Below are 18,605 nucleotides of genomic sequence, written 5' to 3'. Positions count from 1 at the left end.
ACTGAAAACAGGCTTACACTTCCAAAACCTCTAAGCCCAAACCTAAACGTTCCTGGGTGGCCCGTCAGCCTGCTTCTAAACCAGAAAAGCCTGCTGCATGATGGGGTGGGCCTCCCCTTGGGGGATCCCAGGGTGGGAGGCCGACTTCTAAGGTTCGCACAGGTATGGTTACAGACCACTTCAAATGACTGGGTAAGGGAAGTCGTCACTCATGGATACGCTATCTCTTTCAAGAAATGTCCCCCTTGCCAGTTTTGCTTGACAAACATCCCCTTAGACCCGGTAAAAGCAAAAACTCTCCATTTGGTGGTACAATCCCTTCTGGACACAGGAGTGATAGTAACGGTGCCTCTGGCTCAGAGAGGCAGGGGGTACTATTCAACGTTGTTCCTAGTTCCGAAACCGAATGGATCCTCCCGACCTATTCTAAACCTCAATTCTTTGAACAATTTTGTGAAGGTTTCCAAGTTCCGTATGGAAACCCTTCACTCTATTGTTCTGGCTTTGGAGCCCATGGACTATATGGTATCTATGGACACACAGGAAACTTACCTACATATACCTATTGCCATATCGCATCAACAAAACCTGCGGTTTGCTATTGGCAACCTACATTATCAATTCCAGGCCTTACCTTTTTGCCTGACCACGGCTCCACAAATCTTCAACAAGGTCATGGCAGTTATGACTGCCCTACTCCGCTGTTAGGGTATCAGGATCCCAACAGGTCTGGACGATTTGTTTATCCTGGGAAACTCCCCAGAGGTTCTCCTCCGTCATCTGGAACTGACGGTCCAATTTCTGCAAGCCCACGGGTGGCTCATCAACTGGAAGAAATCCTCCCTGGTCCCTGCTCAAAGCATGGTGCACCTGGGGGCATTGTTGGACACACTCAACCAACGGTTGTTCTTGTCTCAGGAGAAGGTCCTGAAGCGTCAGGACAGTATACAATACTTCCTTTCTCGCCCACGAGTGTCGATACACTCGGCGATGCAAGTACTAGGCCTCATGGTGTCGGCTTTGGACATGGTGGAGTATGCTCAGTTTCACTCTCGCCCTCTGCAGAAGCTAATCCTTGCCAAGTGGGACTGCCTGCCTCACAGGATCAGATCTCGCATGATATCCTTGACTCCAGAGGTTCGTCTGTCACTGACCTGGTGGCTACAGGACCAACAATTGAGCAGGGGTCGTCCCTTCTGGATCTCCAACTGGGTCCTTCTGACGATGGATGCCAGTCTGCGGGGTTGGGGTGCAGTGTTGGAACTACATTCTCTTCAGGGTCGGTGGACCAGGTAGGAATCTCTCCTCCCAATAAATATTCTGGAGTTGCGGGCAGTGTTCAATGCTCTGAAACTTGCCCTGACTCTGGTGCAGAAAAGGCCTTTTCAAGTACAATTGGACAATGCTACCACGGTGGCGTACATAAACCATCAAGGCGGCACTCGAAGCCGCATGGCAATGTTGGAAGTGTCAAAGATCCTTCACTGGGCGGAACGCCATCTGCCAGCCATATCGGCAGTGTTCATTCTGGGGGTCCTCAACTGGAAAGTGGACTTCCTCGGTCGTCAGGACATACACGCCAGAGAGTGGAGCCTTCATCCTGAAGTATTTCAACTCCTAGTAGACAAGTGGGGTCTACCAGATGTAGACCTGATTGCGTCTCGACACAATGACAAGGTTACGGTCTTCGGAGCAAGAATAAGGGATCCTCAAGCAGCGTTCGTAGACACACTGGCAATTCCATGGAACTTTCGGCTGCCGTACGTGTTCCCTCCGGTGTCACTCCTGCCCAGGGTAATAAGGAAGTTCAAGCAAAAAGGAGGAATCCTACTTCTACTCGCTCCAGCATGTCCCAGAGTACATTGCTTCTCAGACCTACAGGGTCTCTCGATAGAGCGTCCTCTTCTACTTCCACAATGCCCAGACCTCCTAGTTCAGGGCCCTTGTATCTACCAGGATTTGTCCCGTCTGGCTTTGACAGCGTGGCTCTTGAAGCTTCCGTCCTGAGTGCCAAAGTTTTTTCTGAGGTGGTCATTCAAACGATGTTGAAAGCCTGTAAACCAGCTTCGGCTCGGATTTATTATAGAGTCTGGAATTCTTACTTCACCTGGTCTGCGGCTAAGAATTATGATGCATACAAGTTCAGTACTGCAAAACTTTTGGCATTCCTGCAACAGGGCCTGGGCTTAGGCCTTCGTTTGGCCTCCCTCAATGTTTATATTTCAGCCTTGTCGATATGGATTCAGAGAAAAATTGCGTCTCTGCCTGACGTTCATACTTTCACTCAGGGTGTTCTAAGGATTCAATCTCCCTATGTCCCTTCTGTGGCACCTTGGGATTTGTCTGTTGTTCTAGATGCCCTGCATGAGGCTACGTTTGAACCTCTTAAGTCTGTGGACCTTAAGTGGCTTACGCTTAAGGTTTTGTTTTTGCTGGCTATTGCCTCTGCTAGACGGGTTTCGGACTTGGGTGCCTTGTCATGTTGGTCACACTTTCTGATTTTTCACTGTGACCGTGCGATTCTTAGAACTCGCCCTGGTTATTTACCTAAGGTAGTGTCATCATTCCACCTTAGCTAAGAGATTGTGGTTCCGGCCTTTATCTCTCCTGATTTGTCCTCCAAAGAGCGGTATTTGGATGTGGTACGGGCTCTCTGTATCTACGTGAAGAGAACCGCTTCCATTAGGAGATCGGATTCTCTATTTGTTCTTTTTGGTTTTCATAAACGTGGCTGGCCTGCTAATAAGTAGAACTTGGCCAGATGGATTAGAATGGTGATTGCACAAGCTTATGTACAGGCTGGTCTTCCAGCTCCTGCAACTATCAAGGCCCATTCTACTCGGGCTGTTGGACCTTCTTGGACGGCCTGCCGTGGCTCCTCCCTCGAAAAATTGTGCAAGGCGGCTACGTGGTCCTAAGTGAACACGTTTTTAGGTTCTATGCCTTTGATTATTCCGCCTCCCTTGATGCTTCCTTTGGACGCGAGTTTCTTGTGCCCGCTACACTGCATCCCCACCAATGAGGAACTGCTTTAGGACATCCCCGATGTTATTCCCTGTGGAATACTAGTGTACCCAGCTGCAGAAAAGGAGATTTATGGAAAGAACTTATCCTTTGTTAAATCTCTTTCTGCGAGGTACACTGGATTCCACAGGGCACCCACCCTGACACACTTAGCTTCTTTGGGTTTGTATGGCATTAGCCGCTGGTACCTTCTCCTGTTGTGAGAATGTGGGTCTGTGTGGCTACTAACTGTTGTCGTATCTTTTACCTGCTACTGCATTGGACTGGTTAACAAAACTGAGCTCCTGTGCATGCAGTAGAGATGAGCGGGTTCGGTTCCTCGGAATCCGAACCCGCCCGAACTTCAGGTTTTTTTACACGGGGCCGAGCGACTCGGATCTTCCCGCCTTGCTCGGTTAACCCGAGCGCGCCCGAACGTCATCATCCCACTGTCGGATTCTCGCGAGGCTCATATTCTATCGCGAGACTCGGATTCTATATAAGGAGCCGCGCGTCGCCGCCATTTTCACACGTGCATTGAGATTGATAGGGAGAGGACGTGGCTGGCGTCCTCTCCGTTTAGACTAGAGTACTAGAGAGAGACACAAATTTTGGGGAGCATATTATTAGGAGGAGTACTACTTGCTGCTGATAGTGTGACCAGTGACCACCAGTTTAAATTAATCCGTTCTCTGCCTGAAAAAAAACGATACACAGTGTGACACAGTCACATACCATATCTGTGCTCAGCCCAGTGTGCTGCATCATATGTAATACTGTATATCATTATCTGACTGTGCTGAGTGCTCACTGCTCACACAGCTTAATTGTGGGGGAGACTGGGGAGCAGTTATAGCAGGAGTACATATTTTAAGTACAGTGCACACTTTTGCTGCCAGAGTGCCACTGCCAGTGTGACTGACCAGTGACCACTGACCACCAGTATTGTGATTGTCTGCTGACCACCAGTATATTGTGTGATTGTCTGCCTGAAAAAGTTAAACACTCGTCGTGTGGTGTTTTTATAAACGCATTCTGCAGACAGTGTCCAGCAGGTCCGTCATTACATAATATATACCTGTCCGGCTGCAGTACTAGTGTGATATATATATATTTTAATTTTATCTCATTATCATCCAGTCTATATTAGCAGCAGACACAGTACGGTAGTCCACGGCTGTAGCTACCTCTGTGTCGGCAGTCGCTCGTCCATCCATAATTGTATACCACCTACCCGTGGTTTTTTTTTTTTTTCTATCTTCTTGATACTAGTAGCTTACTTTAGGAGTCTGCAGTGCTGAGTCTGACAGACAGTGTCCAGCAGGTCCGTCATTACATAATATATACCTGTCCGGCTGCAGTACTAGTGTGATATATATATATATATTTTAATTTTATCTCATTATCATCCAGTCTATATTAGCAGCAGACACAGTACGGTAGTCCACGGCTGTAGCTACCTCTGTGTCGGCAGTCGCTCGTCCATCCATAATTGTATACCACCTACCCGTGGTTTTTTTTTTTCTATCTTCTTGATACTAGTAGCTTACTTTAGGAGTCTGCAGTGCTGACAGACAGTGTCCAGCAGGTCCGTCATTACATAATATATACCTGTCCGGCTGCAGTACTAGTGTGATATATATATATATTTTAATTTTATCTCATTATCATCCAGTCTATATTAGCAGCAGACACAGTACGGTAGTCCACGGCTGTAGCTACCTCTGTGTCGGCAGTCGCTCGTCCATCCATAATTGTATACCACCTACCGGTGGTTTTTTTTTTCCGATCTTCTTGATACTAGTAGCTTACTTTAGGAGTCTGCAGTGCTGAGTCTGACAGACAGTGTCCAGCAGGTCCGTCATTACATAATATATACCTGTCCGGCTGCAGTACTAGTGTGATATATATATATATATATTTTAATTTTATCTCATTATCATCCAGTCTATATTAGCAGCAGACACAGTACGATAGTCCACGGCTGTAGCTACCTCTGTGTCGGCAGTCGCTCGTCCATCCATAATTGTATACCACCTACCCGTGTTTTTTTTTTTCTATCTTCTTGATACTAGTAGCTTACTTTAGGAGTCTGCAGTGCTGACAGACAGTGTCCAGCAGGTCCGTCATTACATAATATATACCTGTCCGGCTGCAGTACTAGTGTGATATATATATATATATTTTAATTTTATCTCATTATCATCCAGTCTATATTAGCAGCAGACACAGTACGGTAGTCCACGGCTGTAGCTACCTCTGTGTCGGCAGTCGCTCGTCATCCATAAGTATACTAGTATCCATCCATCTCCATTGTTTACCTGAGGTGCCTTTTAGTTGTGCCTATTAAAATATGGAGAACAAAAATGTTGAGGTTCCAAAAATAGGGAAAGATCAAGATCGACTTCCACCTCGTGCTGAAGCTGCTGCCACTAGTCATGGCCGAGACGATGAAATGCCAGCAACGTCGTCTGCCAAGGCCGATGCCCAATGTCATAGTACAGAGCATGTAAAATCCAAAACACCAAATATCAGTAAAAAAAGGACTCAAAAATCTAAAATAAAATTGTCGGAGGAGAAGCGTAAACTTGCCAATATGCCATTTACCACACGGAGTGGCAAGGAACGGCTGAGGCCCTGGCCTATGTTCATGGCTAGTAGTTCAGCTTCAGAGATTAATTGCTTCTTTTTTGGTGGGGGTCCAAACCAACCCGTCATTTCAGTCACAGTCGTGTGGCAGACCCTGTCACTGAAATGATGGGTTGGTTAAAGTGTGCATGTCCTGTTTATACAACATAAGGGTGGGTGGGAGGGCCCAAGGACAATTCCATCTTGCACCTATTTTTTCTTTCATTTTTCTTTGCGTCATGTGCTGTTTGGGGAGTATTTTTTTGAAGGGCCATCCTGCCTGACACTGCAGTGCCACTCCTAGATGGGCCAGGTGTTTGTGTCGGCCACTAGGGTCGCTTATCTTACTCACACAGCTACCTCATTGCGCCTCTTTTTTTCTTTGCGTCATGTGCTGTTTGGGGAGTGTTTTTTGGAAGGGCCATCCTGCGTGACACTGCAGTGCCACTCCTAGATGGGCCAGGTGTTTGTGTCGGCCACTAGGGTCGCTTAGCTTACTCACACAGCTACCTCATTGCGCCTCTTTTTTTCTTTGCGTCATGTGCTGTTTGGGGAGTGTTTTTTGGAAGGGCCATCCTGCGTGACACTGCAGTGCCACTCCTAGATGGGCCAGGTGTTTGTGTCGACCACTAGGGTCGCTTAGCTTAGTCATCCAGCGACCTCGGTGCAAATTTTAGGACTAAAAATAATATTGTGAGGTGTGAGGTGTTCAGAATAGACTAAAAATGAGTGGAAATTATGGTTTTTGAGGTTAATAATACTTTGGGATCAAACTGACCCCCAAATTCTATGATTTAAGCTGTTTTTTAGTGTTTTTTGAAAAAAACACCCGAATCCAAAACACACCCGAATCCGACAAAAAAAATTCGGTGAGGTTTTGCCAAAACGCGGTCGAACCCAAAACACGGCCGCGGAACCGAACACAAAACCAAAACACAAAACCCGAAAAATTTCAAGTGCACATCTCTAGCATGCAGGCGGGGTTATAGAGGAGGCAGTGCAAGGCATTCTGGGAACAGTCGAAGCTTTAGCCTATTGGTGCCTCGGATCAATATCCAACTCTACACCCCAATGTTATTCCCTGCGGAATCCAGTGTACCTCGCAGAAAGAGATTTAACAAAGTTAAGTTCTGAAAATACATCTCCTTATTATCAGATTCTTATATAGCGCAGCAAATTCCGTTGAACTGTACAATTGTAAACAACTGTGAAAAAACAAAACTGGGTAAAAACAGACAGATATAAGGTAGGAAAAAATGTACAAACAAAGACTGGTTAACCCTTGCAAAACTACAGCTACTTATTCAAAATGGTAAAATATGGTGTGTGTGCCCACTTTGCTAGTGTATTTCATGCCCAAAACAGCGTTGGGCCAGGAAAAATACAAGTGGGTCACATGCAAGTGACCACCCTCTGTTGTTCTTGGGGGTCAAATGTGTGGCCCAAGACTGGTTAACCCTTTCAAAACTAAAGCTACTTATTCAAAATGGTAAAATATGGTGTGTGTGCCCACTTTGCCAGTGTATTTTATGCCCAAAACAGCGTTGGGCCAAGCAAAACACAAGTGGGTCACATGCAAGTGACCACCCTCTGTTGTTTTTGGGGGTCAAATTTGTGGCCCAAGACAAGTTAACCCTTGCTAAACTACAGCTACTTATTCAAAATGCTAAATTATGGTGTGTGTGCCCACTTTGCCAGTGTATTTCATGCCAAAAACAGCGTTGGGCCAGGCAAAATACAACTGCGTCATATGTAAGTGACCACCCTCTGTTGTTTTTGGTGGTCAAATTTGTGGCCCAAGACTAGTTAACCCTTGCAAAACTACAGCTACTTATTCAAAATGGTAAAATATGGTGTGTGTGCCCACTTTGCTAGTGTATTTCATGCCCAAAACAGCGTTGGGCCAGGAAAAATACAAGTGGGTCACATGCAAGTGACCACCCTCTGTTGTTCTTGGGGGTCAAATGTGTGGCCCAAGACTGGTTAACCCTTTCAAAACTAAAGCTACTTATTCAAAATGGTAAAATATGGTGTGTGTGCCCACTTTGCCAGTGTATTTTATGCCCAAAACAGCGTTGGGCCAAGCAAAACACAAGTGGGTCACATGCAAGTGACCACCCTCTGTTGTTTTTGGGGGTCAAATTTGTGGCCCAAGACTATTTAACCCTTGCAAAACTACAGCTACTTATTCAAAATGGCAAAATATGGTGTGTGTGCCCACTTTGCCAGTGTATTTCATGCCCAAAACAGCGTTGGGCCAAGCAAAATACAACTGCGTCATATGTAAGTGACCACCCTCTGTTGTTTTTGGGGGTCAAATTTGTGGCCCAAGACTGGTTAACCCTTGCAAAACTACAGCTACTTATTCAAAATGGTAAAATATGGTGTGTGTGCCCACTTTGCCAGTGTATTTCATGCCCAAAACAGCGTTGGGCCAAGCAAAATACAACTGCGTCATATGTAAGTGACCACCCTCTGTTGTTTTTGGGGGTCAAATTTGTGGCCCAAGACTAGTTAACCCTTGCAAAACTACAGCTACTTATTCAAAATAGCAAAATATGGTGTGTGTGCCCACTTTGCCAGTATATTTCATGCCCAAAACAGCGTTGGGCCAGGCAAAATACAACTGCGTCATATGTAAGTGACCACCCTCTGTTGATTTCAGGTGTCAGATTTGTGGCCCAAGACTGGTTAACCCTTGCAAAACTACAGCTACTTATTCAATATGGCAAAATATGGTGTGTGTGCCCACTTTGCCAGTGTATTTCATGCCCAAAACAGCGTTGGGCCAAGAAAAATACAAGTGGGTCACATGCAAGTGAACACCCTCTGTTGTTTTTGGGGGTCAAATTTGTGGCCCAAGACTAGTTAACCCTTGCTAAACTACAGCTACTTATTCAAAATGGTAAATTATGGTGTTTGTGCCCACTTTGCTAGTGTATTTCATGCCCAAAACAGCGTTGGGCCAGGAAAAATACAAGTGGGTCACATGCAAGTGACCACCCTCTGTTGTTCTTGGGGGTCAAATGTGTGGCCCAAGACTGGTTAACCCTTTCAAAACTAAAGCTACTTATTCAAAATGGTAAAATATGGTGTGTGTGCCCACTTTGCCAGTGTATTTCATACCCAAAACAGCGTTGGGCCAAGCAAAATACAAGTGGGTCACATGCAAGTGACCACCCTCTGTTGTTTTTGGGGGTCAAATTTGTGGCCCAAGACAAGTTAACCCTTGCTAAACTACAGCTACTTATTCAAAATGCTAAATTATGGTGTGTGTGCCCACTTTGCCAGTGTATTTCATGCCAAAAACAGCGTTGGGCCAGGCAAAATACAACTGCGTCATATGTAAGTGACCACCCTCTGTTGTTTTTGGTGGTCAAATTTGTGGCCCAAGACTATTTAACCCTTGCAAAACTACAGCTACTTATTCAAAATGGCAAAATATGGTGTGTGTGCCCACTTTGCCAGTGTATTTCATGCCCAAAACAGCGTTGGGCCAAGCAAAATACAACTGCGTCATATGTAAGTGACCACCCTCTGTTGTTTTTGGGGGTCAAATTTGTGGCCCAAGACTGGTTAACCCTTGCAAAACTACAGCTACTTATTCAAAATGGTAAAATATGGTGTGTGTGCCCACTTTGCCAGTGTATTTCATGCCCAAAACAGCGTTGGGCCAAGCAAAATACAACTGCGTCATATGTAAGTGACCACCCTCTGTTGTTTTTGGGGGTCAAATTTGTGGCCCAAGACTAGTTAACCCTTGCAAAACTACAGCTACTTATTCAAAATAGCAAAATATGGTGTGTGTGCCCACTTTGCCAGTATATTTCATGCCCAAAACAGCGTTGGGCCAGGCAAAATACAACTGCGTCATATGTAAGTGACCACCCTCTGTTGATTTCAGGTGTCAGATTTGTGGCCCAAGACTGGTTAACCCTTGCAAAACTACAGCTACTTATTCAATATGGCAAAATATGGTGTGTGTGCCCACTTTGCCAGTGTATTTCATGCCCAAAACAGCGTTGGGCCAAGCAAAACACAAGTGGGTCACATGCAAGTGACCACCCTCTGTTGATTTCAGGTGTCAGATTTGTGGCCCAAGACTGGTTAACCCTTGCAAAACTACAGCTACTTATTCAAAATGGTAAAATATGGTGTGTCTGCCCACTTTGCCAGTGTATTTCATGCCCAAAACAGCGTTGGGCCAGTCAAAATACAACTGCGTCATATGTAAGTGACCACCCTCTGTTGTTTTTGGGGGTCAAATTTGTGGCCCAAGACTAGTTAACCCTTGCAAAACTACAGCTACTTATTCAAAATGGTAAAATATGGTGTGTGTGCCCACTTTGCCAGTATATTTCATGCCCAAAACAGCGTTGGGCCAGGCAAAATACAACTGCGTCATATGTAAGTGACCACCCTCTGTTGTTTTTGGGGGTCAAATTTGTGGCCCAAGACTAGTTAACCCTTGCAAAACTACAGCTACTTATTCAAAATGGTAAAATATGGTGTGTGTGCCCACTTTGCCAGTATATTTCATGCCCAAAACAGCGTTGGGCCAGGCAAAATACAACTGCGTCATATGTAAGTGACCACCCTCTGTTGTTTTTGGGGGTCAAATTTGTGGCCCAAGACTAGTTAACCCTTGCTAAACTACAGCTACTTATTCAAAATGGCAAAATATGGTGTGTGTGCCCACTTTGCCAGTGTATTTCATGCCCAAAACAGCGTTGGGCCAAGCAAAATACAACTGCGTCATATGTAAGTGACCACCCTCTGTTGATTTCAGGTGTCAGATTTGTGGCCCAAGACTGGTTAACACTTGCAAAACTACAGCTACTTATTCAAAATGGTAAAATATGGTGTGTGTGCCCACTTTGCCAGTGTATTTCATGCCCAAAACAGCGTTGGGCCAGTCAAAATACAACTGCGTCATATGTAAGTGACCACCCTCTGTTGTTTTTGGGGGTCAAATTTGTGGCCCAAGACTAGTTAACCCTTGCAAAACTACAGCTACTTATTCAAAATAACAAAATATGGTGTGTGTGCCCACTTTGCCAGTATATTTCATGCCCAAAACAGCGTTGGGCCAGGCAAAATACAACTGCGTCATATGTAAGTGACCACCCTCTGTTGTTTTTGGGGGTCAAATTTGTGGCCCAAGACTAGTTAACCCTTGCTAAACTACAGCTACTTATTCAAAATGGCAAAATATGGTGTGTGTGCCCACTTTGCCAGTGTATTTCATGCCCAAAACAGCGTTGGGCCAAGCAAAATACAACTGCGTCATATGTAAGTGACCACCCTCTGTTGATTTCAGGTGTCAGATTTGTGGCCCAAGACTGGTTAACCCTTGCAAAACTACAGCTACTTATTCAAAATGGTAAAATATGGTGTGTGTGCCCACTTTGCCAGTGTATTTCATGCCCAAAACAGCGTTGGGCCAGGCAAAATACAACTGCGTCATATGTAAGTGACCACCCTCTGTTGTTTTTGGGGGTCAAATTTGTGGCCCAAGACTAGTTAACCCTTGCTAAACTACAGCTACTTATTCAAAATAGCAAAATATGGTGTGTGTGCCCACTTTGCCAGTATATTTCATGCCCAAAACAGCGTTGGGCCAAGCAAAATACAACTGCGTCATATGTAAGTGACCACCCTCTGTTGTTTTTGGGGGTCAAATTTGTGGCCCAAGACTAGTTAACCCTTGCTAAACTACAGCTACTTATTCAAAATGGCAAAATATGGTGTGTGTGCCCACTTTGCCAGTGTATTTCATGCCCAAAACAGCGTTGGGCCAAGCAAAATACAACTGCGTCATATGTAAGTGACCACCCTCTGTTGATTTCAGGTGTCAGATTTGTGGCCCAAGACTAGTTAACCCTTGCAAAACTACAGCTACTTATTCAAAATAGCAAAATATGGTGTGTGTGCCCACTTTGCCAGTATATTTCATGCCCAAAACAGCGTTGGGCCAGGCAAAATACAACTGCGTCATATGTAAGTGACCACCCTCTGTTGATTTCAGGTGTCAGATTTGTGGCCCAAGACTGGTTAACCCTTGCAAAACTACAGCTACTTATTCAATATGGCAAAATATGGTGTGTGTGCCCACTTTGCCAGTGTATTTCATGCCCAAAACAGCGTTGGGCCAAGAAAAATACAAGTGGGTCACATGCAAGTGAACACCCTCTGTTGTTTTTGGGGGTCAAATTTGTGGCCCAAGACTAGTTAACCCTTGCTAAACTACAGCTACTTATTCAAAATGGTAAATTATGGTGTTTGTGCCCACTTTGCTAGTGTATTTCATGCCCAAAACAGCGTTGGGCCAGGAAAAATACAAGTGGGTCACATGCAAGTGACCACCCTCTGTTGTTCTTGGGGGTCAAATGTGTGGCCCAAGACTGGTTAACCCTTTCAAAACTAAAGCTACTTATTCAAAATGGTAAAATATGGTGTGTGTGCCCACTTTGCCAGTGTATTTCATACCCAAAACAGCGTTGGGCCAAGCAAAATACAAGTGGGTCACATGCAAGTGACCACCCTCTGTTGTTTTTGGGGGTCAAATTTGTGGCCCAAGACAAGTTAACCCTTGCTAAACTACAGCTACTTATTCAAAATGCTAAATTATGGTGTGTGTGCCCACTTTGCCAGTGTATTTCATGCCAAAAACAGCGTTGGGCCAGGCAAAATACAACTGCGTCATATGTAAGTGACCACCCTCTGTTGTTTTTGGTGGTCAAATTTGTGGCCCAAGACTATTTAACCCTTGCTAAACTACAGCTACTTATTCAAAATGGCAAAATATGGTGTGTGTGCCCACTTTGCCAGTGTATTTCATGCCCAAAACAGCGTTGGGCCAAGCAAAATACAACTGCGTCATATGTAAGTGACCACCCTCTGTTGATTTCAGGTGTCAGATTTGTGGCCCAAGACTGGTTAACCCTTGCAAAACTACAGCTACTTATTCAAAATGGTAAAATATGGTGTGTGTGCCCACTTTGCCAGTGTATTTCATGCCCAAAACAGCGTTGGGCCAGTCAAAATACAACTGCGTCATATGTAAGTGACCACCCTCTGTTGTTTTTGGGGGTCAAATTTGTGGCCCAAGACTAGTTAACCCTTGCAAAACTACAGCTACTTATTCAAAATAACAAAATATGGTGTGTGTGCCCACTTTGCCAGTATATTTCATGCCCAAAACAGCGTTGGGCCAGGCAAAATACAACTGCGTCATATGTAAGTGACCACCCTCTGTTGTTTTTGGGGGTCAAATTTGTGGCCCAAGACTAGTTAACCCTTGCTAAACTACAGCTACTTATTCAAAATGGCAAAATATGGTGTGTGTGCCCACTTTGCCAGTGTATTTCATGCCCAAAACAGCGTTGGGCCAAGCAAAATACAACTGCGTCATATGTAAGTGACCACCCTCTGTTGATTTCAGGTGTCAGATTTGTGGCCCAAGACTGGTTAACCCTTGCAAAACTACAGCTACTTATTCAAAATAGTAAAATATGGTGTGTGTGCCCACTTTGCCAGTGTATTTCATGCCCAAAACAGCATTGGGCCAAGCAAAATACAACTGCGTCATATGTAAGTGACCACCCTCTGTTGATTTCAGGTGTCAGATTTGTGGCCCAAGACTGGTTAACCCTTGCAAAACTACAGCTACTTATTCAAAATAGTAAAATATGGTGTGTGTGCCCACTTTGCCAGTGTATTTCATGCCCAAAACAGCGTTGGGCCAGGCAAAATACAACTGCGTCATATGTAAGTGACCACCCTCTGTTGTTTTTGGGGGTCAAATTTGTGGCCCAAGACTAGTTAACCCTTGCTAAACTACAGCTACTTATTCAAAATGGCAAAATATGGTGTGTGTGCCCACTTTGCCAGTGTATTTCATGCCCAAAACAGCGTTGGGCCAAGCAAAATACAACTGCGTCATATGTAAGTGACCACCCTCTGTTGTTTTTGGGGGTCAAATTTGTGGCCCAAGACTAGTTAACCCTTGCTAAACTACAGCTACTTATTCAAAATGGCAAAATATGGTGTGTGTGCCCACTTTGCCAGTGTATTTCATGCCCAAAACAGCGTTGGGCCAAGCAAAATACAACTGCGTCATATGTAAGTGACCACCCTCTGTTGTTTTTGGGGGTCAAATTTGTGGCCCAAGACTAGTTAACCCTTGCTAAACTACAGCTACTTATTCAAAATGGCAAAATATGGTGTGTGTGCCCACTTTGCCAGTGTATTTCATGCCCAAAACAGCGTTGGGCCGAGCAAAATACAACTGCGTCATATGTAAGTGACCACTCTCTGTTGATTTCAGGTGTCAGATTTGTGGCCCAAGACTGGTTAACCCTTGCAAAACTACAGCTACTTATTCAAAATGGTAAAATATGGTGTGTGTGCCCACTTTGCCAGTGTATTTCATGCCCAAAACAGCATTGGGCCAGGCAAAATTCAACTGCGTCATATGTAAGTGACCACCCTCTGTTGTTTTTGGGGGTCAAATTTGTGGCCCAAGACTAGTTAACCCTTGCTAAACTACAGCTACTTATTCAAAATGGCAAAATATGGTGTGTGTGCCCACTTTGCCAGTGTATTTCATGCCCAAAACAGCGTTGGGCCAAGCAAAATACAACTGCGTCATATGTAAGTGACCACCCTCTGTTGATTTCAGGTGTCAGATTTGTGGCCCAAGACTGGTTAACCCTTGCAAAACTACAGCTACTTATTCAAAATGGTAAAATATGGTGTGTGTGCCCACTTTGCCAGTGTATTTCATGCCCAAAATAGCGTTGGGCCAAGCAAAATACAACTGCGTCATATGTAAGTGACCACCCTCTGTTGATTTCAGGTGTCAGATTTGTGGCCCAAGACTGGTTAACCCTTGCAAAACTACAGCTACTTATTCAAAATGGTAAAATATGGTGTGTGTGCCCACTTTGCCAGTGTATTTCATGCCCAAAACAGCGTTGGGCCAGTCAAAATACAACTGCGTCATATGTAAGTGACCACCCTCTGTTGTTTTTGGGGGTCAAATTTGTGGCCCAAGACTAGTTAACCCTTGCAAAACTACAGCTACTTATTCAAAATGGTAAAATATGGTGTGTGTGCCCACTTTGCCAGTATATTTCATGCCCAAAACAGCGTTGGGCCAGGCAAAATACAACTGCGTCATATGTAAGTGACCACCCTCTGTTGTTTTTGGGGGTCAAATTTGTGGCCCAAGACTAGTTAACCCTTGCTAAACTACAGCTACTTATTCAAAATGGCAAAATATGGTGTGTGTGCCCACTTTGCCAGTGTATTTCATGCCCAAAACAGCGTTGGGCCAAGCAAAATACAACTGCGTCATATGTAAGTGACCACCCTCTGTTGATTTCAGGTGTCAGATTTGTGGCCCAAGACTGGTTAACACTTGCAAAACTACAGCTACTTATTCAAAATGGTAAAATATGGTGTGTGTGCCCACTTTGCCAGTGTATTTCATGCCCAAAACAGCGTTGGGCCAGTCAAAATACAACTGCGTCATATGTAAGTGACCACCCTCTGTTGTTTTTGGGGGTCAAATTTGTGGCCCAAGACTAGTTAACCCTTGCAAAACTACAGCTACTTATTCAAAACAACAAAATATGGTGTGTGTGCCCACTTTGCCAGTATATTTCATGCCCAAAACAGCGTTGGGCCAGGCAAAATACAACTGCGTCATATGTAAGTGACCACCCTCTGTTGTTTTTGGGGGTCAAATTTGTGGCCCAAGACTAGTTAACCCTTGCTAAACTACAGCTACTTATTCAAAATGGCAAAATATGGTGTGTGTGCCCACTTTGCCAGTGTATTTCATGCCCAAAACAGCATTGGGCCAAGCAAAATACAACTGCGTCATATGTAAGTGACCACCCTCTGTTGATTTCAGGTGTCAGATTTGTGGCCCAAGACTGGTTAACCCTTGCAAAACTACAGCTACTTATTCAAAATAGTAAAATATGGTGTGTGTGCCCACTTTGCCAGTGTATTTCATGCCCAAAACAGCGTTGGGCCAGGCAAAATACAACTGCGTCATATGTAAGTGACCACCCTCTGTTGTTTTTGGGGGTCAAATTTGTGGCCCAAGACTAGTTAACCCTTGCTAAACTACAGCTACTTATTCAAAATGGCAAAATATGGTGTGTGCCCACTTTGCCAGTGTATTTCATGCCCAAAACAGCGTTGGGCCAAGCAAAATACAACTGCGTCATATGTAAGTGACCACCCTCTGTTGTTTTTGGGGGTCAAATTTGTGGCCCAAGACTAGTTAACCCTTGCTAAACTACAGCTACTTATTCAAAATGGCAAAATATGGTGTGTGTGCCCACTTTGCCAGTGTATTTCATGCCCAAAACAGCGTTGGGCCAAGCAAAATACAACTGCGTCATATGTAAGTGACCACCCTCTGTTGTTTTTGGGGGTCAAATTTGTGGCCCAAGACTAGTTAACCCTTGCTAAACTACAGCTACTTATTCAAAATGGCAAAATATGGTGTGTGTGCCCACTTTGCCAGTGTATTTCATGCCCAAAACAGCGTTGGGCCAAGCAAAATACAACTGCGTCATATGTAAGTGACCACCCTCTGTTGTTTTTGGGGGTCAAATTTGTGGCCCAAGACTAGTTAACCCTTGCTAAACTACAGCTACTTATTCAAAATGGTAAAATATGGTGTGTGTGCCCACTTTGCCAGTGTATTTCATGCCCAAAACAGCGTTGGGCCAGGCAAAATACAACTGCGTCATATGTAAGTGACCACCCTCTGTTGTTTTTGGGGGTCAAATTTGTGGCCCAAGACTAGTTAACCCTTGCTAAACTACAGCTACTTATTCAAAATGGCAAAATATGGTGTGTGTGCCCACTTTGCCAGTGTATTTCATGCCCAAAACAGCGTTGGGCCAAGCAAAATACAACTGCGTCATATGCAAGTGACCACCCTCTGTTGATTTCAGGTGTCAGATTTGTGGCCCAAGACTGGTTAACCCTTGCAAAACTACAGCTACTTATTCAAAATGGTAAAATATGGTGTGTGTGCCCACTTTGCCAGTGTATTTCATGCCCAAAACAGCGTTGGGCCAAGCAAAATACAACTGCGTCATATGTAAGTGACCACCCTCTGTTGATTCCAGGTGTCAGATTTGTGGCCCAAGACTGGTTAACCCTTGCAAAACTACAGCTACTTATTCAAAATAGTAAAATATGGTGTGTGTGCCCACTTTGCCAGTGTATTTCATGCCCAAAACAGCGTTGGGCCAAGCAAAATACAACTGCGTCATATGTAAGTGACCACCCTCTGTTGTTTTTGGGGGTCAAATTTGTGGCCCAAGACTAGTTAACCCTTGCTAAACTACAGCTACTTATTCAAAATGGCAAAATATGGTGTGTGTGCCCACTTTGCCAGTGTATTTCATGCCCAAAACAGCGTTGGGCCAAGCAAAATACAACTGCGTCATATGTAAGTGACCACCCTCTGTTGTTTTTGGGGGTCAAATTTGTGGCCCAAGACTAGTTAACCCTTGCAAAACTACAGCTACTTATTCAAAATGGCAAAATATGGTGTGTGTGCCCACTTTGCCAGTGTATTTCATGCCCAAAACAGCGTTGGGCCAAGCAAAATACAACTGCGTCATATGTAAGGGAACCTACTCTGTTGATTTCAGGTGTCAAATTTGTTACCCAAGACTCATTAACCCTTGCAAAACTGAATGATCTGAATAAGAAGCTGGAGTTCGAATAAGAAGTGAATAAGAAGCTAGAGCTTGAATAAGAAGTGAATAAGAAGCTGGCCGAATAAGAAGCTAACTTCAGCATCGTCTGAGTGCCGCAGCATTTGTTCATTATATATATAGTGGCGCAGACAGGGGTGTGGGAGCGGAGGTACTCTTTACCCGAGTCTATTGGAGAGTCCCACTGTCCTCCTCTCTGCGCCACTGAGTATATGTATGTGTGTGTATATATATATATATATATATATATATATATATATATATAATATGTCTGTATGTGTATATATAGCTATATATGGTTTTATATATGTACATATATATATATATAATATATATAAAACCATATATTGAAAGTCAGTGCCACAGTTATTATTAATATGAGCAGCGCAGCAGCCAGGCTATGAGCTGGGATTGACGTCGGTCTCACCTCAACTCAGCAGGACGATCAATCATCCTGCCAGTCTCAGGACAGGCCGCCTTCAGGGAGCTCTCACGGGGGCCTCCTGCTTCTCTCAGGGCGCGGTGGTGGCGGGGTAGGTCCTGACATTTTGCATATGCAGCGCAGCAGAGAGGACAGGGCCAGTGAGCCCTTTCATTGCGCCACCACATACAGCTGATGGCCGCGGCATTTCATCCACCAGTGACGCGGGAGGGGGGAGAAGGGAGGTCGCGGCTGCTGGCTGGGGGTGTGTGTAAGCAGCGGGGACTCGGGCAGCTGGTGGCAGACTGCTGTAGAAGGAAAAAATGTTTTCCTGTCTACAGCAGCAGGGGATCCTGTGGGCCTTTTTAAATGGGGAGGCCTGGAGCTGCAGCTCCATCCGCCCCATTGTTAATCTGGCCCTGCAGAGCACAGAGGTTTTCTGGTACTGAATGTCACTGCTTGTACAGATACAGGCACATTTAATTCTCTTTAGTTAACTCACTTTCATAAAAATGGATATTAAAATAAAATGTAACAAACAAACATTTCAAAGTGTATCTGACAATGCAATGCAATATAAAGTGCAGGTTTCTTGCAAGTGCCCATGTTAAAGTAGAATTTTTGGCGTTACCTTATCAGATTTACAAATCACTTTAAATATACCAAATCACATGATCACTACCCATATTTATAACATCAGAATCTAGACTAAATACTGTGAATGAATGGTCACTGTGATGGACATGAAGTTCCGAATGGTGTTCTGTTGCACGTGTCAAAGAGTAGATACGTGTCGC

The 18,605-nt window shown here is 44.6% G+C and overlaps 1 long non-coding RNA gene across 1 annotated transcript in view; it reads right to left on the bottom strand.

The window, feature by feature from the left end:
• Nucleotides 1-18,102, bottom strand: part of LOC135050647 (uncharacterized) — a 50,146-nt gene extending 32,044 nt beyond the window's left edge. Inside the window, exon 1 of the long non-coding RNA XR_010241717.1 lies at nucleotides 17,815-18,102. This is a non-coding gene — a long non-coding RNA (uncharacterized LOC135050647). The remainder of the gene's footprint in view (nucleotides 1-17,814) is intronic.
• Between the last annotated feature and the right edge of the window lie 503 nt (nucleotides 18,103-18,605).

Source organism: Pseudophryne corroboree, chromosome 2 (assembly GCF_028390025.1).
Source record: "Pseudophryne corroboree isolate aPseCor3 chromosome 2, aPseCor3.hap2, whole genome shotgun sequence".
NCBI lineage: Eukaryota > Metazoa > Chordata > Amphibia > Anura > Myobatrachidae > Pseudophryne > Pseudophryne corroboree.
This window is presented reverse-complemented; position numbering and strand designations above follow the sequence as displayed.